The 27,300-nt window shown below is 34.5% G+C and overlaps 1 long non-coding RNA gene across 2 annotated transcripts in view; it reads right to left on the bottom strand.

The window, feature by feature from the left end:
- Positions 1-11,116: 11,116 nt before the first annotated feature.
- LOC149572613 (uncharacterized) overlaps positions 11,117-27,300 on the bottom strand; it is a 43,598-nt gene continuing 27,414 nt past the window's right edge. For both annotated transcript variants that reach the window (XR_016359236.1, XR_016359235.1), the window contains exon 3: positions 11,117-11,377. This is a non-coding gene — a long non-coding RNA (uncharacterized LOC149572613). The remainder of the gene's footprint in view (positions 11,378-27,300) is intronic.

Genomic DNA, 27,300 nt, shown 5'->3' with positions numbered 1-27,300 from the left:
ATACTATAACATTATTAATCTTATATTATTATTTATTTAATTATATGGATCTTATTGATGGGGACATCACAGTCCTCCTGTCTCAAATTTGTTTGTCCTTAAGCAATTTATAACTCAAATTCATTTTTTTCCCTGCATATGTGTTAAGCACTTGCAAAGTTCACATGTTAGTAACCAATTAAAGAACATATGAATGAAGACACAAAGTAGACACAATAATGCATGAAGATGCGATGCAAACACAAGGTAGGCACACGAAGCAAACATGTTAATGCATGAAGACATGATGTAGATACATAGTATACATGTTATAATCTTACTTACAATTTGAAACAAGAAAAGGTAAGGAAATGTTTTACCACTTTGATCATGAATGTAGCACTCCTTTCCCCTATCTCAAAATCAAAATTTCTTGAAGATGCATATTTTTAACAACTTTTCTATAGTTGGTACTATAATAGGGTTTATAATTCCATAGTGGATGGTAGATTTACTGTTGCTCAAGTTTGGACATGCTCAACTTGGGGCTCCCTCAGATTTTTTTTATCTATTTTGAGATTCTCACGCCCCAACGCAACCAATATACTCCTCCCCTTGTGCACACTCCCTACCCACTAGGAACATGCGTAATTTTGACGTGGATGGTACTGCTTCTCAAGGTTGGACACACTCAGCTTGGGGTTCCCTTAGATCTTTAATCCATATTGGTATTCTCACACCCCAACGTGACTGATATACTCCTCCCCTTGTACACACTTCCTACCCACTATGTACATGTTTAGTTTCATTATGGATGGAAGGTTTATTGTTGCTCAAGTTTGGACATGCTTAGGTTGGGGCTCCATTAGATCTCAAAATCAATATTTGGATTCTTATGGCCCAACGTAATCAATTTACTCCTCACTCTATGCACATTCCCTATCCATCATGAATTTAAGCACAAATGCTTTGAATAATGTCTCCTTTTGAGACCCAAAAGAGATTTCTATGCACTTTTCTTATAGTTCTATCTTTCACTTTAAGCAGAAAATTAGTTTAGATATGTTTTACAAACATTGTACCCACATATATATAATTATATATAATCATGATGTACCATACATCAAAATTATTGTTCCAATAATTTATAAATTTTATTGATAAATTATCATACAATTCTAAAATGTAAACATAATACAAAATTGGTGAAATTGAACTACTTATTTCAAATAAATACTAACAAGTAACATCTCACAATTCTTAAAATATAAGAAAATCCATTATATACACTTACCTCATTAAATCATGAACATACCTCTCAAACATCAATCACGACCCCACATCAATATCCATGTGTGGTTTCCTTGATAATTTAAATTAAACTGTGTCATTTAATATTATACCTACTTTGGTCTTTTTCCATCGGTGTGTCCACCTTTTCAACCTCTCATACATAAGGAACATATGGAGTTCCATGTGTTTCTGTTACACCATTGGGAATGAAACACATGAAGATAAAGCCAAACACTACTAAATCAGACATTGGATTACCAATGATAATTACCAATTCATAGATCAATTTTCAAGAGGATGAAATTTGGGATCTTCAGGCATCTAATCATTTTATATTCCCACTTATCATGTAGTATTGTTACAATATTGGAAGCCTAATGAAAAGGTTACAAAGCAGTTGATCACATGGGCATCTAATCATTTTAATAATCACTCTACTATTTTGGTTTATCGTAGATTTTAATCATTAAAATTAAGTAGCAATCATCCTCGATCTCTTTTGTAACACTCCTAGGTTTTGCAATACTGGAAATTGTTTGTTTTGCATTGTTGAATTTTATAACTCTTGGTACTTTAATGGATGCCCCTTCGCTATTCAAAAAGATCCCATTTTGTTATAGGCATAGAAAAATCTGGTATGGTTTTGTGCCTCTGCATTTCATATGCTTGTCTAGGCAGATCATGTAATGATTGTGTCGTATATTACTGAGGAAACAAAATAGATCATCTGCCTTATCTGAGCTTCTATATTTTAAATTTTTATCTAACAATTCTTGATCTATTGTAACAAATTCATTCTTTTCTTTACATAATAGTAGGTTGAACGATTTAATTTGATTGCTCTCCTCTTCTTGTGTTTGTTGTTCCCTAATTGTATTTGGCGGTAATGTTTATTTCCACGTATTCCATTCACTTGGATTTATGTGTTCCACATAAGAGTACTTCCTATCTTTCCATTCGACCACTAGTGTATTCTCCATCTAAATGTTGTTTGGAATAATTTTGTTGACATTTTAGAGGGTTGTAATGTCGAATGTCATTTGAGAGGTTGTGAAATCCTTAGATTATACATTCCACTAGAATGAGAGGCCACATTGAATAGACATATCTATTGCCCATTTGAAATTATCTCCTCCTAGGAACAATAAATTAAACATTATATTTCACACCCAGAATGTATATGAAGCATGTATGTCAAAGATGGTCTCATCAATTGGGTGCTCATCTTCTCTACTAACTTGCTATTTGTGTGTAGTTTCCATGCAGTAAGACTTTGTGATAGTTCTTCATGACCATTCTATACTATTTTTGTTTATCATCTCAAAGAATGATATTTTTGATGTGATTTTAAGATAAATTATTTTCTTGCTAGTTGAATATCACCAAAGGCTTAAGAAATTATTTCAATGCAATGAAGAGACCCTTTTCTGTGCATAGATTGTATTTCTTTTTTATAGATTTGTGTTGATGTTTTTGTTTCAAACTTACCCTACAAGATAGCAGGATTATGTTCTGATACCATTTGTCATGACCCCTTCTGGTCATTCATTTATTTACCAATTTTTTTTATTAGTATGCTTTTGCAATATTTCTCTCTGATGATTCCATTCTCAATATTTAATATTCTATATAAATGCATTATGAGGGTTATGCCCTCTCATAATGAATATTTATTATATTATATTATATTAATAATATAATTATATTAATTATATATTATATTATTAATACAAATTATATTTCTTAAATTAATATTAATATTAATACATATAATACATAATGTATCTACTTTATGTATTTACATTATTAATTTGAATGTTATATTTTATCACTTAATATGATATTTAATTATCATATTAATATACTACACCATTATTAATCTTATATTATTATTTATTTAATTATATGGATCCTATCGATGGGGACATCGCATATTTGGTTCTCAATTCTTCTCTTTGTTGAGCTTTTCAAGTCGTGGCAATGTGGATTCTCTTTCACTTCCAACCCAATCCTTTCTCCTCTTTCTTCCCTCTTTTTACTTGCCTTCTCATGAGATCTAACACATTTAAAGTTCCTTTCATAGATGGTTCTATCACTTCTTGCTTCACACTTTTTATCACACTTATCCTCACCCATCACAGAAGGAAAAATAAAGCACAATTCACCTCAATATTACAATTAGAAAGCCAAGAAACCTGTCTTTGTTAAGGAGTTGTAATAGGAACACTCATATATACATGTAATGAATGAACAAACAAATTATGGTGAATTGAAGTAAAGCACTATTTTATGTCTAAATTTTTTGGATTCTATAAGTTCTACTGAAATATCCATTCTATAAAATCGAACCGAGGAAAAAATGTATAATTATTATCTATGTATTTTTCCATTCTTGGGTAAAATCGGCTTTAATTGTATTATTAATAAAATAGCAGTTAGGAATTCAATATTAGACTTCTAAGTAGGAAATTCAAAAGAACATTAGAGAGATAGAAAGAAAAAAACAAAACTATTTGTTGGCCATGTGTTACTACCAAAATCACAGATATAAATAATTGAATATTGATAGGCCATTTTTAAGGATCTACAATATAGATATAACCAGATACAAGATTGATAAAAGAACACACACATTTATTTGACTAAATTTTAGACTTTTCTTCAAAAGAACAATAGACACATCAATGCTACATCAATTATTATACATTATTCAACACTTTACAATATGCAAAAGTTGTAGAGTGGCATTGGAAGTTAACCCCAAAAATGGGTTGTTGAAATAGAAAAACATTTCATTTGTTTTACTCATTTGGTGTAGGTTTTTGTAAGAATTTGCCTTAGTGCATAATTCACCCAAGACCCAGGAACTCAAACACAAGCACAACACTAGACCAAAGAGAGAATATGATCAGAATGATGATATATTCATTCAATATGCCATATGAAAGTACACTAGGAGTGCTTGTATATAAAGGGCTCTGGAGAGCTTCTAGAATGCATAGAAGTCAACAATATGATAAGTCATACAGCCAGGCACATGTCCACCAGATATGGGTTATCCTCCATTAAGAATAGAAGTAAGTGTGATGATAAGAGGATAAGCCTACAATGGTGTAGCACACAAATTTATGTTGTAGACAACATGTGCTAAAAGGGAGTGTGAATAACTGTGTTGTCTACATGACAACTCAGTGAATGATGCAAACTCCAACATTGTAGACACCATGTGCTAAATTAGAGTTGCGTACTTTTGTGTTGTCAACATGACAACTCATGAGAATAAACAAACTCCTAAGTGTCTCACCTAAATAAATAATAAAATAATGCATTAACCTAAGTGAACTAAGTAAAGTGTAAATAGTAAATACTTATTTACACCAACACCCCCCCTTAAGTGCAACTTCGGGGAATGCCCTTAAGCTTATGATATCTAGGATGAAATACATGATGGGTCCCGGCTACTAGGACATGTTAGGTACCCATGTACATAATGAAATGTAATCTCTCATAAAGTAGAGAAAGATGGAAAACCTCATGGGAAAAACCCTCCCCTAAAAAGAGAGATGAAAAACACATATAATGTATGGATGGATGGAGTAATCAAGACCCCCCCATTATGACATACATCCAGTATATACATAAGAGAAAAATGAGAAGAGGAAGAGAGACGGGATAGGCTCCCCCCTAGAGACAAATGCCAACCAGTGACTATTCCGATGAAGAAGTTGATCCAAGACTACAAAATGGTGTTCCTCCCCTTAGGAAGAAACAAGGCCAAGGGTACAAATGAGATGCTTCTACTATGCATGGAAAGAATCCCATAGGTAAGTGATGTCTCTGAAACCTACTCAACTGGCTGAAGAACCTATCTCAAAGAACTATCTGTCTCCTTAGCGGATGAAGAACCCCTTTGCAACTGCTAATCATAAGTATCCACAATCACTTCAACTTGTGATGATCGATCATGTAGAGAATGAACAAAAGGGTTAGATGGAGCCCTCATGACAACTGAAGAAGGTGTACTACATTAAGAAGAAGAGGCAGATCATCAATACTGTCCCCCAAATCTGTCACTGATACTAGACTTGGAAGACTGGATGTACCCTATTGTGCTAGACCTATCATTGAGGCAATATAAGCATGTGGAGAATACTGATGTCGTAACCTCTTGATGCAACTGTCGATAGAACCCCATGTGTTTGAATCTATTGAAGCACTATCATTGGTGTCACTATCAATTTCCACATGGTATGATGTGTGGAGAGGATTAGAGGACAAGTTGGGAGAACTTTCCTCAAAGTGTACATCCTTCTCCACAAATATCTAATGTGTCTTTGGATCCAATAGTTTGTATGCCTTCACACCGTCTTCATAACCAATGAAAGTACAAGGCCGAGGTGACTGTGTCTTGCATCCCTTGGAAGATATCTTTGCCCATGTAGGACAACTAAAGACTCTGAAGTGTGTCATAATAGGTTTTTTGCCATACCATGCCTCAAAAGGAGTCTTTCCATCTAAGGCTGGATGAGGAGACCCATTAAGAATGCGAGTGGCACTACTAATTGCTTTGACTTCAAGTGATGAATCTAGAGACTTGGCTTGTATCATGCAACTTGCCATAAACTTAAGAGTTATGATCCTCAATGTTGTGACATCTGTCTTATGTGGACTGAATGCTGGCAAATTCTAAAGATCAATTCCCTCAAGTTTGCAAAAGCCTTTAAGTCTTTTGTTCACACTTCATTCTTATGATGAAGAAAGCAGACCCAAGTGTACCTTGAAAAGTCATCAATGAAAGTAAGTATGTAGCGACCCTGGCTGATTAATGTCACTACAAAAGGACCTGCTAGTACCATGTGAACCAACTAAAGAACAACTAGTGCTCTTGAAGTCTTCCCTTTATGTAACTTCTCCTCTAGATGAATATCCACTAAACTTGTTGAACATTTATCTATGGAAAAGTTTATTTGGGGTAGACCTTTGACCATTTTGTTTGTGCAAAGTTGCTAAAAATGGTGCAAGGAAAGATGTCCATACCTCTCATGCCATAATTTGATTTGTGAATTTGATTGAGATAACAAGGCATGTGAAGGAGACTTGGGCACAAAATGGGAGAAAGAGAAAAACCTTTTGTCATGATTCACTTTCCCTATTGCAACCAAGGAATCATCTTTTAGATTGTGCACCTATATTGAGTCAAGAAGCAACTCAACTCTATGTCCATCTCCAAGGTGAGTCATTTGGTAGATCGAGAGGAGATTAGAACTTAGGTATGGAACATAGAGAACATCTTTGAACTCTCCATTTTCCATTTCCATGTTTTCTTTTCCTTCAACTTCCATTTTAGTATCATCTCCCACAAAGATGTGTGGTACCTTTGACTGCTTCATTGAAGAAAAATCCCCTTTTGAAGAACCCATATGATATGAGTCACCTGAGTCAAGGATCCATTCCATTGAAGAATTTGTATTTTCCATGAGTGCTTACCCTTTGCCCTTTAAGTCTGAAGAAGATCCTTTCTCCTTGTAAGCATTAGGCAGTGGAACATTATGTTTCTTCATGATAGAGGTCAACTCATCAATCTTCTAATGATAACACTCATGTTCTTCATAAACATTTTATTGCAATAAGCATAATTTTTCTTGTCCTTCTTGTTGGAATTTAAGGAAGACTTGCCTTGTTCATTGGATTGTGGTGTTGTCTTTTCTGCATCCTTTGATTTGTTCTTCCATTTCTTATTCTTACCCTTTCCTTTATTTGAAGATTGACCAGTTGAATTTTGAGAACCCTCATTATTGGCCACCAATGCTTTAGACTTAGGTGAATTGAGAATCCTCATTGATATCAACTTCTTTTCTTCTGTATCTAATAGATCAACATATTCATCAAAAGAGACTTTCTTATAGGCAGACCCTAATGTAGTCTTTGACATGTTATAAGAAGAAACAAATGTGGAATACTCCGTTGGCAGCTTATTATGAATAAGATAGATCAACTTGTCATCTTTAATAAGATTCCTACAATTAGTAAGCTTTGTCCTTAGTTCATTCACCTTAATGATGAAATCCTGTATAGAATCAAATGACTTAGGATCTAAGAAGACAAGCTCATCTTCAATTTTGAAAACATCCTCTTCAGACACTTTACCATATAGGTTTTTGAGGGTATCCCAAGCTTCCTTGGATGTAGAAGACTTCCTAATTTTATACATGATCTTATTATCAACCCCCAAACATATATCACCTAGGGTTTTCCTATCCATTGCCACCCAAGCTGAAATATCACTTGTTGATACATTATCACCTGCTAGTTTAGGAAGGGTACCATCTACATATTGAAAAACTCCATTATGCATTAAATGATACCACATTTTGATGGACCATGTAGCATAGTTATGTGGAGTTAATTTTGGAAACTTAAAATTTCCCATAATGCAAAAAATGAAAGAAAATTACAGAAAAGAAGGAACACAACACCAAGAACACCCCCCCCTTTTCACTAAATCAAGGAACCCCACCCCCCTCCAAAATAGATGCTTTTGGCACTTTATAAGTAGTGCGATTACAACAGCCACTTGCCAATTTTGGCCTTCATGCACTTCTGATTTTTCTTGTTACAACCTCTTGAAAGATTAGAAATTTGGAACTTTACAATTTACAATAATTTAAAGTAATAGAAAGTAAGGAACTACCTTGTTTCTAAAAGTGACACTTTTGTCCACACAACCCTACAATTTGATTCCAAATCTGGAAAGTAGACAAAAAATAATGCACTTTCAAAAAAATGGAACCTGTTTTCATGTCCAGATAAGCCCGTATGGAGTAATTGAAATTGTAAAATGTAGGATTAGACATGTATAGTCACCAAAAGACAAAATTTTGACAAATCCATGCACCAAAACTAGAAAAGAGTTGCACCAATAATTTTTTAAGGAAATTCTAGCAAAAACTTAAAAAATTGCACTTGATTTGGAGTCCGGATGACTGAGATATGGCCTCCCAAAGTTGGATTGCAAAATCAAAAATTAATTTGGAGAGGGGTTGCATCAACAAAAGATAGGGTTAAATTTGATAGTCATATGACTATCACAATAGTTCAAATTTGCCTTAGAATGATGGTCAGGCAACTGTCAAATTTAGAGTTGTAAAATTGATGACATCAACAACTCTGAGCCCTGTGATGACATTAGCATGACATCATCAATACGAAACCATACAAACTGGGATGATGTGTCCTATTGATGTAGATGTATGAACACTGATGTGTACCAACTGATTGTACAAGTTGACTGTATTGCTGATTGTGTCTCCATGTGGTAGAACAGGATTGGGCCGCATGGCCTCTGACTGCACAGGGAGGAAGGGTGACTATATAATGATGTGTCACAAGTTAGTGACATGGATTGCTGCAGACTGGGCATTGAGCTATCCTCACTGCAAGATGTACTATCTGCATGGTGTAAAGCTCTATGCAAACATGGCTGGACTGCCTTTATGTGGGCACTAGATTAATTTTCATGTCACTGGAGGTATTGACGATCATTGGAGAATTTTACATGGTCATAAACTAAATGCAGGACGGATTACTAAATGCGAGGACTAGTTTATATAGTCCTTGCTGGAAAATTGTGGGGTTTATCCCACATTTACCATGGGATGGACCTACACTTAATTTAAAATGAGAAGGTCGTAGTGTTCAAATAAAAGAACTGACGTCAGTGTAGTGGGCATGCTAGTGTGCTACCTTAGGTGGAATTAATGTCGATTGCTAGTGTAAAGTGATCGGCCAGATTTAGAAAATTTAGCCAGAATAATATGCTTGCCAAATTGATAAGGTGCCTACCAAATTAATAAATAGTTTGCAGGCCGGGGTGTGACTGCCCAGTTCTACAAAAAAAATTTCCCTGCCTGGGTAAAAATTTTTGAAAATACCCAATTCAAAATAATTGTAGAGAATTAAATTAAAAATCAGATCTAAACAATAGATTAACAGATCGATTAGATCATACCCAATTTGCAAGTCAGTGCCTTTGGGTGCCGATTTGCAAATTTTTTTGCCTCATGATCAACTTTAGTACAACATTGCCAAATTTATAGTCAATCTTCACCGAATCAACATTCTAGACACAATGGCAAGGTTAGATCTAGCTCTAGACACTCTCAATTTATATAGATACTCTGGATTCGTGTTGAGGTACTGAAGCATGAACGATCTCAAACAACTATATGTAGAGAATCTCCCCGAGCTTTGATACCATGTAAGAATTTTTCTTAGGGCAGAATTCACCTAAGACCAAGGAACTCAAACACAAAAACAATAGTAGATCAAAGAGAGAGTATGATCAGAATGATGATATATTCATTCAATATGCCATATGAAAGTACACTAGGAGTGCCTGTATATAAAGGCCTTTGGAGAATTTCTAGAATGCATAGAAGTCAACAACATGATAAGTCATACAACCAAGCACATGTCCACCAAATATGGGTTATCCTCCATTCAACACAAAAGTAAGTGTGATGATGAGAGGATAAGCCTACAATGTTGTAGCACATAAATTTATGTTGTAGACAACATGTGCTAAAAAGGAAGTGCACATAACTGTGTTTTCTACATGACAACTCAGCGAATGATGCAAACTCCAGTGTTGTAGATACCATGTGTTGAATTAGAGTTGCGTACTTTTGTGTTGTCAACATGACAACTCATGAGAGTACACAAACTCTTAAGTGTCTCACGTAAATAAATAATAAAATAATGCATTAACCTAAGTAAACTTAAGTAAAGTGTAAATAGTAGATACTTATTTATACTAACAGTTTTGTATATACTAAATAAAATTAAAAACTTGTGTACTAATTTTTAAAAATTAAACTTGTGAAGATTTACATCATTGAAAATAATAATCAAATAACATAGTATTTAGGGAGGTTAGAAAATCAACATTTTTGGGCACATGTGGTTACAGTATCCAACATGCATCTGGCTCATATAAACTATGTATCTAAATTGGATATGGGATACCCACGCTTAGGGAGGAACTAAGGAGTTTCGGGATACTCTAGCTATTCAATGTGGAGCAAAAAAAAGTTGATGGTAAGTGCTTTGTTATGCTAAAAAAGTTGATGGTAAGTGTTTTGTTGTGCTAAAAAAATTGACTTGTATAAATAAGATCCATTACAAAAACATAAATGATTCTTGATTAGTAGGAGATATTTACAACAACAAGCCAAATTATGATAGTGTGCTATTGCTTTCAAGATTCAAATGTGCAGTATTTGAGTAAAACTCATTGACCCATGTTTCATGAGTAGCAGTGCACAAGAATCCATCTCTCATGAGAATGAATGGATCACTAACAACTCGTCACATCTAGGTGATGCTAATAGAGGTACAACATTGGACCTTCCCAAGAGGTCACCAATCCCAACACTACTCGAACTCAAGTGCACTTAGCCATCAAGTTTACTCCAAGGTTAAGTCCACTTAATATGCTAACCCATTTGCAAAACCTTCACAATACACAATTCTTACTATTCTATGCCATAATGTTTATGTTTTGTATATGACAGGTATTTGAAAATATCGAGTGATAATCTAATGAATTTAATTCAAAACTAACACACTTAAATCATTAAACAAGACTGTTCAACATGAGAAAACAAGGTAGCGTTATTGAATTGTTATAACATGCAAGGAAGGGAAGACATGGAATCACTACAAAAACTAGTGCCTATAGGGACAAAGTCAGAAAAAAAATCAAGAACTAAAACTGATTGAAAAATAAAGACACCATGCTCTTTTGAAAGTTATAAACATTAGTGATTACACATAAACCACAAAGAACTTTGTACAGTGATGTGTGATTGTGTTCAATTAGAGAGAATATTAAGATCTAAAGTTGTATTTGAATTATGGAAATTACACCCACTTAGAACCACACCTTGACTTTGTCCACATGATCGACGGTTTCGACAACATCATTTTTTAGTACCATACCCTGAACCACAATGCAACCATGCAATCCTCCCCTCAATAGTTTAGCAACTCACACATTATCCACATTGAAGTTCACTGGATTCTTGGGACAAACTTGAATACAGGCCTGCAAAAAAGATCTCATTAGAATGATGTCATTGTCACCATAAACAACATTAAGAAATTATGAAATAGATGTCATACATCTACAATAAGGAAATACAAAATGCTTTCTAGTCCTTGTTTATTGACAATAGGAGATTTCATCCCAAGGGTCACTTGTTCTTTATTCTTAACATCCATCTTTTCTGAACCTAGTTCTACCAATTCATTTAAAAGCTCAATTGAGTAAATAAACAAGAAAATTTATTACCAACAAATAATATTAGAAACAAAGTAAATATGTATCATTAATTTTTAAGAAAAAGAAAATCCAAAGAAACAAAATATCTTGGGGTTTTATTTGTTATCTCATTGCATGCAAGAAAAATATCTACATTGCTTATGGCTTTTGTGTAGTCATTAATTATCTCACTGCAATGCAATCCCATTCTAATTAGATCTTCATATCCTTGAAGGACTCTCCTGCAATTGATATTGTCAAATTAGCACCATCTCCAATGTCTTCATGTTGAGCAATAGCTGCCAGCACTAGGAGCTTTGTTGCAAGATATTGTACCTCATATTCTTTAACTATGGTAGCCACATCATTTGTCACAAAAAGCTTGTCCAGGTGATTAACAACCATTTTATTCATACTTGAAATTTTTTAAAAAGTTTTTGTTGTAACCAAAAGTAGCTATATAATCAATTCCTTATGTGCGCCCTCTTAATAATTTCAACTTTAGTAGTATAGTTTGTCACCTTTACAATGTTTAGTAGTACAAGCATATGGGACTGAAGACAATAGTTCTAGCCTCCTAGGCTTTAGTTTGATTCTTACAAAAATATCACTTTTCATTAGATCTCACAATTTTGGCCTTAAAAGATAATTCACATGACACTATATGGTAATTACTAATTTATAAGTTCTTGACTAGTCCTATAAAATTAGATGCCTCTAAGAATATATGTGTTACACTGTATAATTTTCATAAAAAATCACTTGAATAGTTAATTCACATTGACATTAAATTTCCTATGCTTTCTCCTCAAACACTCAAAATTTAAAGAAAAAATGTTTTGCTTAAAAGTTTCCTAAGAGAGATACTTCTTTAACTATGTACAAATTTCAACATCCATAAATTCTTAATAGGACTATTATGCAATGACATTTGACTATGTTGTTGGTCTCAGATTGGTTTTGACAATTGAGTGTCAACACACTTAAGATATTTCTAAGTTGATGCCGAGTCAGAAATTCAATAGGTGTCAAGTTATTCAAGTGCCGAGCAAGTTTCAAGTGTTGAGTGACAATTAATGTTGAGCTAGTATATGTGTCGAGCAAAGTATAAGAGCCGAGCAAGACAAAAAATGTATATGTGTCGAGCATCAGTAATCAGTAAGTGTCAAGTAACACAAAATTAACATAAGTGTTTGTGCCTTCACAAACTCAGATGTAAACCATTTTTGAGCTAACTCAAGATGAATCTCAAAGGATCTAAAAGATAAGATCGAATCTATTATATTCCCTATGCAATTAGCATGCAATCAATTAGAAAGATAGTGAGAGCATGCAACCAATCAAAAAAATGCAAAGAATTGAGTGGGAAAGATGGATGAATCACAATCATAGATTCATACCTAACCTTAAGTCTCAAAATATTTTTAAGGACAAAACCCCATAATTTAGTGTCGAATGGGAATGCATGAGAGAATGCTAGCAAAGTTTTGAAGGAAGTGAAAAGGGGTGTGAAGACTTAGATGAAGAACAACATTGTAGAATCAAGTTTATCAGAATAAAGTATCAACACTAAGAACAGAGTTATATTAGATCAAGAAGGATCATATCAGATTGGACAAAACAAGGATCTGGAATCAACAATTGAAGATTGTAAGTCATCAAATCGACACATTCTACTATACTCTCTAGCCATTGTATTAGGAGAATGAAAATCCTATGATGACAGCTTGGTTTAACAACCATTTTGTAGAACCTTTAACAAGGTGTTAAATCCTTTAACAGGGTGACATTTCAAGTGAGTGTTTGTAAATCCTTTAAATAGGTCACTTTTAATAGGATGTAGAGACTTTAATAAGGCAGGCCTTTCACAGGGTAGACCATTGATGATGGTCAATTTTTGTAACCTTAACCAATTACATATTGCTATAGTGATAAGTTGTGGGTGTCATCCCCACCCCAGTTTTACCTTCTCATTTTGGAGGGTTTTTGGGTGATCAAATCTTGTGTTATCTATTTTCATACATGTCTTTACTTTCATGTTAATTAGAGATGCTAGATGCATGAATTAATCTTAGTTAAAGGTTTTATAGCTTAAAATATTGGTACGTCTGATTCACCCCCCCCAACTCAAAAGTAAATCTTCCCACCTGTAAATTCCAACATATGCTGTGGAGTCAATAAGAGATGTAAAACTAGTTATAAGTTTTATGATTCCTAGAATTAAAGCTTGCATCTTTACTCTTGCGATGCTATAGGAGAAACTGAACATAAAGGTGCTAAAGAGGACATAAGTGGAATAACCTCAACAAATAAAAATAACATTTATGCTAAAAACTTGGTGAGCTACGGATTCTATTGATAAGACAAAAGGTAAAGTGGCATTGATTCTCCAAGAGAGCTGTAGTTATTCTCGTAATAAAATAATCTTTCAAAAACAATGTTTGTATGTTGAGGTTGAGCCAAGATAGGGTTGGAAAGATTTTTGTAGGACAAAATTAAACTGTTGGGCATCACAAATATCAATATTCTACTAATTTTTCAATTTGAGTTCTCAGTTTGGGTACAAATTTAGTATCAAGCTCAAATCAAATGTATTAAGCATATTTGTGTGATGATACGGGAAGTCAAGTTTCTGGCTTAATAGATCACCTGGATAGTCAACATTATGAGTGTAGTTATAATGTTTTCAAATTCTAATTGACTTAACAATATTGGGACAATGTTTTGGTATGTAATTTATGATATTACATTCGATTTGATTGTTAGGAACAAACGTAGTCCAATTTTCCTTGTTGTCCAAAAATTTGTAGACATGAGTCAACTTACATTTACTATTATTATTAATGTTATGCTAACTTATACATGGTATGCTTAACAAGCTTGATAAATCTAAGGGTTAGTCATTTGGTTTGGATGTAGGGAATGAGACACCCTGATAGATGCTAGGCATCATAAATATCAATATTTTTCTAAGTTTCTGATTTGAGTTGTCAGTTTGGGTACAGATTCAGGTATCAGGCTCAAATCAAATATATTAAGAATATTTGTGTAATGATATGGGAAGTCAAGTTTATGGCTCAATAGCTCACCTAGATAGTCAAAGTTTTGAGTGTAGTTATAATTTTTTCAAATTCTAATTGACATAACAATATCGGGACAATGTTTTGGTATGTAGTGTATGACATTACATTTGATTTGATTGTTAGAAACAAACATAGTCAATTTTTCCCCGTTGTCCAAAAATTTGTAGACATTAATCTACTTACATTTACTATCCTTATTAATGTTATGCTAACTTATACATGGTATGTTTAAAAAGCTTCATGAATCCAAGGGTTAATCATTTGGTCTAGATGTAGGGAATGAGACACCCAGATAGATGGGAACCTCATCCATTTGTAGCCACTTGTAGTGCGATTGTGGTCATCAAAATTTACCACATCAATAGAATCTAGCATCATCCTTACTCAGGCAACCACAAGTAGAGATGTCCTCTATCATCCACTAATCAACCAGGAGATGGAACAATGTCATACTAAAGTCTCATATCTCTATGAGTGCCATCAATGTAGGTCTATGAAATTTTATCTCAAAGTGGTGGTAGACCAACCAAAGAGCTGAAGATAAATATCCAAACTAATCACCAACCAAGTTGTCATTAGTGATTACTTTGGATATTTATCTTCAGGTAAAATTTTTTTAAAACGAAACATGTTAGTCAAAAGTTTGACTAATTCTTACCAACATTGGTCAAACTTTTGATCAAGTTTGGTCAAACATTTGACCAATGCATCAACTGGGATGCCATCATTGGTTTGGCATCCTACTCGATTAGGGGCCAACATTGGTCAAAATTTTGACCAAGTTTAGTTGAACTTTCAACCAAAGAATCAACTAGGCCCAAAGCATCGACCATGATGTTGTCATGGGTTTCACATCTTGGTCGATGCTTTGGTCAAAAGTTTGATGACTATTCTCATTAACAAGGGAGACCATTTTTGACCAAATGCATTGTCAAAATTCTAACATTGACAACATTGGTCAAAGTTTCAACAAGAAAAATAGCACAAAACAGTTTGTAGATCATTCGACCAACATGAGAAAAAATTTGACCAATTTTTATCAAAAAATAAGGCCAATTCTACTAGTGAACCATGTGCCCCTATGGCGGGATTTGTAAAAAAATACAAAAAATTACACCAAAACTTATGTTCCTCCATGACAAAATCCAAAGAGGGCTAAGGATCCAAGGCCGCTAAGCAAAAGGGAAGGGTGGACAATAGTTGGGAAGCACAATAAAAGAAAGACCTTTCGAAAGCCCAAGTTTAATATTAAATTTCTAGAGAAACCCAAAAACCTTTTTTCAGCTGCACTTCAAAAGGGATATGGATTTATGGATCCAAGGTAGTAGGAAAGAAATCCCACTAGGACAAACTCATGCTAGACCTTACTCATTGAAAAATCAAAGATCCTAGAAGACAAAAAGAAACCCTTCATGCAATCATGACTGGTAATGAGTCAATCTCAAAGGGACAAAAGGATATAAACAAAAAAAATCCACAAGAAATGATGCAAATACTTAGCAATAATCACACTAAAGGCTACGTTTGAGTGAGAAGCTAGATGCAAACAATGGTCATGGAGTTTCAAACTACAACAATAATTCAAAGTAGGTGGATGATGATGGAAATACAGATGATCCTGTGGTTTCTATCAACTATGGTGCACTTCTTCTGGGTCATGGGGTCCCACAAGGGAAATTGGGGGGAGAAGGGGCTTCACATGTAGAGATTAGTATTCGAGGTGTAGGTCCCCCACATGAATCTAATGAGGTGGATTAGGCTAATAAGAAGAAAGAGCCTCTTTAGTAGTGTTCTTTATTTGGGAAAAAGCCTATAGGTAAGTCCTCATTTCTACCTATCACTTCTAATTCTTGTTGAGAAAAATGGAAGTTTCAATTTTTTATCCCAAATCCCACTGTCGACAATTCAATATCATCGATGGAATTTACCTTGGTAAATTTTGTGGATGAGGCCAAGCATTAAAAATCTAAGGTCTATGGTAAAAAAGAAATGGGCCCTTCGTGGTCAAGTCGGTATTACACCTATGACAAAAGAGTTCTTTTTGTTTCTACTTATTTGTAAGGAAGATATGAATGCGAGGTTATGTGGGGGTCCATGGTCATTTGGGAAAAGCACCTTAACTGCTAAGCATTGGGAACCTAATATAGATCTTCTTGATATTTTTTTCCTTGTGACCCCTATTTGGGTAAGACTTCTAAGTCTCCCATTGGATTTTTGGCATGAGGATGTTTCTAAAGGTCTGGTGGGGTTTTTTGGAGAATTGTTGGCTATATATAACATGATAGTTGGAAAGAAAAGACTAGTGTTTACAAGAATATATGTGACAGTTCATGAGCTTAAGGATCTTCCTCAAAAGATTGATATCATTTCTACACTAGGTAAATGGTCTTAGGAAGTGGAATTTGAAGATCTACTAAATGCTTGTTTTTATTGTAGAATGGTGGGACATCGGGCTAAAAAAATGTCAGAAGAAACTAAAGGCAAGTAAGAAGAAAAAGCCAAAAATGAAGAAAGCCCAAGTGGAAAAGAAAATGGTATGGAAACCGAAGGTTAGGCAAAGACAAAGGCCATTAAGAAGATATTGTGGTAGATCCAAAAGAGAAAGCTTCTAAGGAAGCCAAAGAAAATAAAGCTAATAATACTAAAGAGGTAGTAATCCATGAAGAGATGAATTCTAGAGTGAAGGATGGGGTTATTACTTTAATCTCCATGGATGAGAATGTTGGTAAGGAAGCTCATCTGGGTGAGGAGGAATTGATGGATACGCATGCTAAAAGTTTTTAGAATGGAGCTGCTCACCCTGTTGAAGATTAGGCCCTTGTCGTAGACTCTTTCAATCAGGAAGGGGGTATAAAGGAAGGAGAAATCAATGTAAAAAAAATGAAGATCAAGATAGAATTCTAGGGAGCAGAGTGGAAGATTTTTTAGAAGGAGATTCCTAGACTGAATCCTTCCGTGAGGCTAAAAAATGTGGACTACTTGGTTCTTATTCCCCCTCAGTTGAGATTGTTAAGTGAACCTATTTAGAAGATAATGATAGAGTCGAGGAATCTCAAAATAGTTTGAAGGTTAAGAAAGGGGGCACAATTGGAGTCATAAACAAGATATAGAAAAATGGAAATATGAAGAGGACTAATAAGGAAGGGAATCCTTCCTCCTCGTTATCGATTAAGGTGTCAACCAGAAGAAAGATTTATGATTCGGTTTCCCTAATAGTAAAACTATATGTTGGTTGTCCAAGAAAAGTTGGAAGAAAAAGTTTTAAAAATAAAAGAGAACAAGAGAGCTTACAAAATATTTTTGATGGAAACCATGCTACTATTCTAGAATGTACCCCAAGAAAGAAATGAAAATCATATCATGGAATATAAGGGGGATAAATATCCACCATAAAGTTGATGTGGTTAGAAATTTGGGTTGAGATCATAAACCAGATATTCTTGTGCTTTGGGATACTAAGATAGATAAGGAAAAAGATGAAAATATTAGACCATCTAAAAATTGTGGTGTTATGGCTAGTAGTTCGGAAAGGGCATTTGGAGGCATGATGGTGCTTTGGAATCAAACTATGTTGAATGGTCAAATCATTGATTCTAGTAAGCATTTGTTGGCTCTTAAGCTTCATAACTCCAAGTTAGATGTAAGATGGGTTTTAGTTGATATTTATGCCCCAAATAGTAAGAATGCTAGAAAAAAGTATTGGAAATATTTAACTGCTTTAAAGAGAAAGGTTGATGCTATAAGTTGGATTTTAATGGGAGATTCTAATGTTCCCCTCTATTATCATGAACATATGGGAGGTAATTTGGGTCAGTTGGAAGGTAGACTTGATCTCATGGATTTTATAAATCATGACGCTTTAGTGGACATGGACCTCCAAGTAATTAATTTTACCTGGAGCAATAAAAGATTGGGGGAGAGTTGTATTCAAGATCATCTTGATAGTGTCCTGATTTATCCTGATTGGATTAAGAATTTTTCCTATTCTTTATCTTTCATTCCTGAGGTGGCTTCATATCATTTTCTTTTGGTTTTTGTTGTAGATTCATTCCCAGGGAGAAGGAATTTCCCATTTAGATTTGAAAAAATGTGGATCTAGCACCCAAATTTCTTGCATGACTTTGAAAGTTAGTGGAATATTAAGGTGGAGGGGTCATCTCTCTTTAGAGAGTCCAAGAAGATGAGATATGTCAAAGTTATGGTGAGAATATGGAATAAGTCATCTTTTGAGGATATTTTATAGCAAAAGGCTTCCCTGAAAGATGATTTAAAGGAGATTCAAAATAAAATTCAAGTTGAAGGGCACACGGTTGATCTTGTAGAGGAAGGAAATGCTAAGTTGGTCAAGTACCATGATATTTGTTGAAAATATAAGAGGAGTAATTGAGAGGGGAGGGGTGAATCAATTACCACTAAAATAAATCCTAGATCCCTTAGATGTCAACACAAAACATAAACTTCACTAAAAATACTATTGCTCGAAAAACACACAGGCACTTGGTTAATACTGATAATATATTGCAACTTGGTAACTACTGAAATAACAATTATAACTTGGCAAATGCTTAACATGCGAATTTTAGGATATTATCTATGATTAACCTTAATTAACTTAGTTGCATACACATGAAAGAAATAGCATTAACACAAGTAACACCAAGATTTAATGTGAAACCCCAATTTGGAAAAAACCACCAATTGCAACTAATTATTATTTTTGACTCTTTTGAAGCTAGCCCTGTTAGGAGCGAACCCTGCTAAAGGTTACAAAATACACTATTAGGTATGACCCTATTAGAGGATTTAATCACCCTATTAGGAGTAGCCTTGCTAGAGGTCTTTAGACACTTCAATTTAGAAATACCACCTTGTTAGAGAATTTACAAATAGTTGTTAAGCCAACTCTGTTAAGAGATTTAGATCACTGCTACAATGGTTAGAGAGTAACAATGAGATGACTTGATTTCTGATGCAACTATATTGCTGATCTCATATCTCAATTTTGGCTTGAATACTTGATCCTTCCTGATCAAATGTATCTTTGCAACTCCTCAAGGATATTTTTCTTATCCTTCTAATTTGCTTCCTCTAAGTATCTTCTACTCTTCCATACACCTTCTCATATTCAATCCTCAACTTGACCTTATAATTATATCATACATATTATAAAGTTAGCTTGAATAGAACTTAGAACAATTAATATTCATCTCCTTAGTCGGCTAGAACCAACAAACAAATTCATTGAACTCCATGTGCCAAAATAAGAAAATCCATCGTTAGTCGACCTTGCTCAGTAGACACTAACTCAAATGATTTTTTTGTGTTAACCAAGTGTACTCGGTTAACATTGCATCTTCATAAAGTTCTTTTGGTAACTATGTGATCACAATTAACATTGGATCCATCCAATTTTTTTTTGTTACTCGAGTGAGCTCAGTTAATACTCAACTTTTGCGAACTTCTATTTGACACCCAAGTGAACTCAGTAGACACTACCTTCTAAACATGGAAAATACTAGAATGCTCAATAGACACAGGAAACTATCTTCATTTCCTGAGTGAGCTCAACATACATTGATTGGTAAATATATGGCATTTTGTGTAACATCAGAGACAATAAACAATTAACCAATTGTGTTCAACAATCTCTCTTTGGCATTGATGACAACACAATATGTCATATTACAATGATATGTTAGAGAAAAATAAAGTGAGGGAAATATCCTTAGTTTTATTTTGATTCTCATCCATGAGAACGCCCTCTATCAATGTGAACTCCCTCTTCCTTTAGTTTCTCCCTCTTTTAGAAAACTATGTCTTCAACATCTTCTTCTGATAGCAAACTCTTCCTCTTTGATATCATACCAAGTTCTCCCACTTTGACATCAAATAAATTTATTGTTGATATGCAAACTCTATCTTTAGAAAAAAAATTTGATATGACAACCAAACTCTCCCTCTTTAAAATCTTATGCCAAAGACAATATTCAGCGAATAAAAATGTACCTTATATATCGATTCATATGCAATTTGCCCTTTTCAATACTGCATCAACTTGACTGATCTTCAACATGCACTGGTTAATGCATCACTAAACTTCATCTAATGAGCTTCAGATAGGGAATAACCACTAATTTACCTCTTAGATACAAAAATGCATCCTTAGGTAATGACTTGTTTAATATGTTTGCAATTTGTTCTTTAGTATTCATATATTCCAAACTTGCCTCTTTATCTTGCACCAATTCTCTTAGAAAATGATGTTTTATTGCAATGTGTTTGGTCTTGGTATGCATCATAGAATTCTTTGATATATTAATTGTAGTGGTGTTATCATAGAAGATAACCACTGGATCCTTGATTTCTACCTTCATACCTGCCAACAATTGCTTGAACCAAACAATATTGGAACAATTAACTGTTGCTACAACATACTTTGCTTCTCCTATAGACTAAGAATACAATTCTGCTTCTTAGTTATCCAAGACACTTTTTTTTACCAAGAAAGAATGCTCCACCACTGGTGCTCTTCTTGTCATTAACACTTCCTACCCAATCAACATATGTAAATGCTTTCAAATCTAAAGTGTCTCCTTTCTTATACCATAATCCATAGTCTTTAGTACCCTTCAAATACTTCATGATTCTCTTGATTGCAATCATATGATTTTGTTTAGGATTTGTTGAGAATCTTTCCACCATACCAACTGCTAATGCAATATTAGGCCTTGTATGCACTAGATATTGTAGTTTTCCAATCATTGATCTATATGTGGTCTGATCTACCTCCTTGGAATCATCATTTTTAGAAAGCTTATGTCTAGTAGACATAGATGTTCCAAATTGTCTTGAATCTTCCATTCCAAACTTCTTTATTGTCTCCTTGATTTATTTGGATTGGATAATGTAGAGACCGTCTTTCTTCTATTGAATCTGCAATCCAACAAAGAATTGTATCTCTCGAAGCATGGACATCTCAAATTTCTTACTCATTTCTTCTGAAAAGCTTTGCACAAGTCATCATTTCTAGTAAATAATATGTCATCCACAAATATTTATGCCAACACAATCTTCTTTTCTGGTCCTTCTTTGATATATAGGCTTCTATTATCATTTATTCTTTGAAAACCAATCTTTATCAAGTAGTTATGAAGTTTTTCATACCAAGCTCTAGGAGCTTGCTTGAGACAATACAATGCTTTATGTAGTTTACAAACCATGTCCTTTTTGCTAGGATATACAAAACCTTCAGGTTATCTATGTAAACTTCTTCTTCAATAATTCTATTCAAGAATGCAGATTTCACATCCATTTGATAAAATTTAAATCCTCTATGTGCAGCACAAGCAAGTAAAGTCCTAAAACCTTCTAATCTTCCAATAGGAGTAAAAGTTTCACCTTAGTCAATACCTTCTTCTTGAGAATAACCTTTGCATACAAACCTTTCTTTGTTCCTGGAAACTTCTTCATCTTCATTCAACTTATTTCTGAAAACCAACTTTGTACCAATTACATTTTTATCCTTGGGTCTCAGAACAAGAATCCAAGTCTTATTCCTTTATATATGATCTATATCTTTTTATTCATTGCTTCAATCCAACTTTCATTATCCTAGGTTTAAATTCAATAAGCAAACATGTACCTTCCAATTTGTTTCTTATCATTATACCATCTAACTTGTCTCTATTGCTCTGATCAGGTGCATGGTGCCTTCTAACATATCTTGCCAACACATGTACTTTGGCTCTAGAACTTGTTCCATTAGCCTCACCATGATCTTCGGTAATAAGCTTGGGTCCCACTTTCTGTGACTTGGGTCCTTCAAACTTAGTTTTATCTGGCTGCAAGTTGATAGCTTCTGATTACGACTCAGGTCCTTCAGACAATGACCTAGGTTGCACTGGATGCAATTCACGTGCTTCTGGAGATTTTGGAGATTCAAGAGGTGAAGTCTCCTGACTTCCAATTGGATTTGATAATGTATCAAGTTCACAATAAAGAAACTTTCTATAATTCTTAGGTTCTTTACTACTCTCTTCTTCACTCTTTTCTGCAAATTCATCAATTCTCACATCTGCACTTTCTATGATCTTATTAGTAGAAAAATTCAAACACTTAAATGCTTTACTTCTGCTAAAGTATCCTAGGATTATGCCTTCATCACCTTTGACATCAAATTTACCTTTCCTGGTCTGTTTCATAATATAACATTTGTTATCAAATACTTTTAAGTAACTTACATTAGGTTTGTAGCCATACCACAGTTCATAAGGAGTTTGATTTGAGTATTTCTTCAACTGTGCTTTGTTCAAGGTATGCACTATAGTACTGATTACTTCCGTCCAGTATTTGATTGCAACATTCTTTTCTATCATCAAATTTCTTGCACAATCCATGATTGATCTGTTCCTTCTTTCAACTATACCATTCTGCTATGGTGTACCAAGGGTTGATACTTATCTTTTGATTCCTCTTTCAATGCAAAATTTAGTGAATTCATTAGTGTCACGCCCAAATTTATGGGACAAAACACAACTTTTTTTTGGAGTATGCTTTAGATAGTTCTTGGTAAAGGTTGTCCCAACATTCGATATTTCGTTTGGCGCTTAATTATCATTGTAAGACTATCTCGATGAAAATCTTGCGCTCTATTCTTTCACCTATTCAGCCAGCCAAATGCTTGCAACTAGGTATTTTAAAATCATTTATCCTCAATTCATTAATAAATTCTATAATGTGTTACTACTTAACAATCCTTATTTGTAGTTATTGAATTTTTGAAAATATCTCTTGCTTCGGTTCCTACTCGAATATTTGGCTCTCTCGCTCTTGGTGCTTCTGCTTCTTCAGCGTTTGGTTACGCTGAGGTCTTTGCTCCTACTGGTCATTTGGGTGGTGGAGCTATTTTTGGAGGACGGTCTACAATTGGGGATGGGGCCCTTTCAAGTCTTGAAATGGCTTCTGTTCCCATTCATAAACTTGGTTCTTCTGCTCCTGCTCCCATTCAAAAACTTGGACCTTATGCTCATGGTGTCCCTCCTTCTACGTTTGGCCCTCTTGCTGGTCACACGGATGGAGGTGTTGTTATTACCAATGATGATGGGCTTCATTCAACCTCTTCTGTGCATGGGGTTGGGGCTTCTGCCCCTTGCTCGGCTCCTAGGTCTCCTCCTTGTTCGGGAGGAAGGACTTTTGTAGATGTGGCTACCTTCGAAGCTAGCTTACATGGTGCTTTCCCTCATGCTGGCTTACATGGTGCTCTCCCTCATGCGGCTTCATCTGGGCCCCCTCTTATGTCACCTGTAAGAGCTTTAAATCCCATTAAGGTTTCTCTTGATCCTGAATCTATTGAAGAAATTTTTCATACAGCAGAAGAGCTTTCCTCTCTTGTTGCCATTTTTTGGTTCCAAGGTCACTGGCCCTCTCTTTTTGATCTACATGTCTAGATCTCCAAAAATTGGATGGCACTTATAGAAAATAATGTCCACATCTTCCTGTGTGCAAAAGGTTTTTTTATAGCTAAGTTTCAAAGTTCTGATGATAGGAAGATTATTTTTTATCACAATATTTTTTATTGGCAGGGCAGATTTCCACTTATGGCCAAACCATGGCACGTGGATTTTGATCCACTCTCAAAATCCTTTAATAAGTTCCCTATTTGGGTCCAGCTTCCTAATCTTCTGATTCATCTTTGGCAGGATTCGGTTTTTGAAACTATTCATAATGCTATTGGTGATTTCTTATATGTGGATGCTGACACTTTGAATATCCTCCATTCGACTGGTGCGCACTTTCTTGTAGACTTGGATGTTTCTAAGGGCCTTCCTAAGGCAATTTTCTTGGATTCCCCGAGGGGCTCTTGGACATAAATGTTGGATTTCGAGGGTATCCCTTTTCGTTGCAGGAACTACCACTTGACAGGGCACATTGTCGCCCGTTGCGCTGCTAGGAAATCCAAGTCTAGACGACCACCTTTTTGGTGATCTGGGGCCTCCTCTGAGCACTACATGGTGAAATAATCCTGGGCTGCTCCTATGGATTCTAAGGCTGAGGCTAGCCTCCATTCTGAGCCAGTGGTTGAGGTGGATGCTTTGGTGAATTCCTTGGATGCTCCTGCGAATGATGTGACTGTGGATTGCGTTATTTCCGCGACAGTGGTTGAGGAGGATGCTTTGGTCTCTTCCCTAGCTTTAGATGATCCTCCTAGGAAGTTTGTTTCTCTCAGGGAGTTTGATGTGGCTTCTGTGTCCCCTGGATTCCTCGGGTCTTTATCTTCTGAGGATTGGGTTGCTGAGGCAGTGAAGTTTGAGGATGGTTGGATTGCGGTTAAAAGGAAGAAGACTAAGTCTTATGCTCCTCCTTTAGATATGATCCTTCGGTCGCGTAAGGACAACTTCAAATCAAAAAGAAAATCTTTTGTTCCCTTATGCTGACTGGTTTTTTAGTGATGGTGAACTGGCCGAGTTTCTCGTTTGCTGGAAACTAGTTTGGGAGGTTTGTCAGGTTGCTTTGTTCCAATCTATTGACTTTTCAAAATCTAGTGTTCTTATGGTTGATTTTTCTGGTCACATCTGTTGGTCTCAAGTCCCTGTAAAACCTTGTTTTGCTGTTTTGCTCGTTTCAAGTCCTCTTAAAACCTGGGTGTGCTTAATGGTTTATCTTTCTATTTGTTGTAAAGGGTTTCGAGACCCCTTCAAAACCTGTTTTTACCTTAATCTAAAACAATCCTTATTTGTATATCCTCCACGTTTCTATCATGTTATCTACTCAATGATTATTCCTATTTTATTTTTTTATTATTATTATTTTATTTTGTAATATATATAATTTTTTTTATTTAATTTATATTACTAGGATTAATATTTTATTTTTATTATTATATCATTTAATAACTTGACACTTAGAATTATTATTATTAATATTAACCATGTTTCCAACCTCTTCCTTCGATAATACTAAGTTTATCTCCAGTCAAAATTCTTGACCCCATAAATTATTGTTTGCCTCATCCAATCAGCAAAATAAACCTTCATAAAAATTTAAATCCTATATAAATATTTAACTTTACCTAGTTATTAAAATTAGCCCCTAAGCTACATCTAGTTAACCTTACTCCATCTTAAATTATTCTATAATTATACAAGGCTTACACGTCCTACTCATCTCCTAACCCCACCTTTTGATATATATATATAGGTGTCTAGTTTCATCTAAAATTACAAAAAGGTAATTTTAATTGCTAAAAAATATGATCGACCTTATATAAATACATTGCTTTTTTTCTAACCCACAAGTCTTCCCCTATTGCAAGTCTAGCTCATGTACTTGGTGGTTCTTCCCAAGGCAAGTGTCCAAATCAACAATCATGTCAAGTGGGTTATATATCCCAAGGCAAATCAACCATGCATTAAACTTCAACCTTGAAACACTTACCAAAGTCCTCCCTTGCTCTTCCCTAGGCGTGGGTTGATGGGAAGGGGGTTGACTTAAAACATTTTGCCTTTCCCAAGTAGTAGATGCCTAAATAAGAGGAGCTGACACATGTCAGAATAAAGGGGCATAATCATTATTGTTTCTAAGTACTGACAAGGGTATGGATGTCTAGTTTTATGAGTCTACATAAAGTTGCAATTTGGAAGCAAAAAGGAGGGCATTATATTTCATTTGTTTGGGGCAAGTGCGAGGAATATATTTTATTATTATTATTTGTACAAGGTCCTATCATGACCTAAGGACTTCATAACTCATGGCTGCCACCTTATTAATGAGGGGGTGGTTTAAAATTTAAATGTTTCTAACTTAAAATTTCCAAGATATTATTTTCTTATTTAGGTCCTATTATTTTATTGACCTGTATTGGCAAGATACTTTTTTTATTTTGCTCATACATTTTCCAGAGAATGAATGTGCATCTACAGGCACATGTTTTCTAAATGGAGTTTATTGTCTTATTTTCTTCATAGTTCTCTTTATGGGTACTTATATCAGAGCTAATAAAATTTGAACATTGCATCATGTATTTTAATTCTTGTTCCATAAGTGAAATCTATGGTTGGTAGATGACAATACTATGTTACTATCAACTTAAAATTGCAAATTTCTCTTATATGAGACACAATACAATCTTTTTCATAGAATTTTATGAACTTCAATACTCCAATTTTATTAATGATGTCTCCATCATATCTACGAATTCATTATCAATTAAAAACATACTCTACACTTGATACGATTCAAGATTGAACACAAATGCATCTAAGTTATTCATATGAGACTTGAGGAAATAAAAATAAAAATAACAAAATGATAATCTCCTATTCATCTTTCTAATGTCTATCATGACACTTAATTCTTTTCTTCAATGCATTCATATCCAAGAAAATGAAAATACAATTACAATTCAATAGAATTATTTTTCAAAGTTTTCTCATTTCTTTCATACTACACACTTCACATACATGAATATAGGGTGGTGGAAACAATATTTTGAAAAATACACAATGGAAATATCGTTTCACAATAAATAGGTGACTCACAACCTCCCTATTGACAGATGGAATAGAACAAAGACAACACTGTCATCACCCAATATGATCACATCTCAACATGGATTTTTCCCTTCAT

Source organism: Cupressus sempervirens, chromosome 2 (assembly GCF_028749045.1).
Source record: "Cupressus sempervirens isolate cs-2001-9-10 chromosome 2, ASM2874904v1, whole genome shotgun sequence".
Classification (NCBI taxonomy): domain Eukaryota; kingdom Viridiplantae; phylum Streptophyta; class Pinopsida; order Cupressales; family Cupressaceae; genus Cupressus; species Cupressus sempervirens.
Note: the sequence above shows the minus strand (reverse complement) of the source record. Positions and strands in the feature narration are given on the sequence as shown.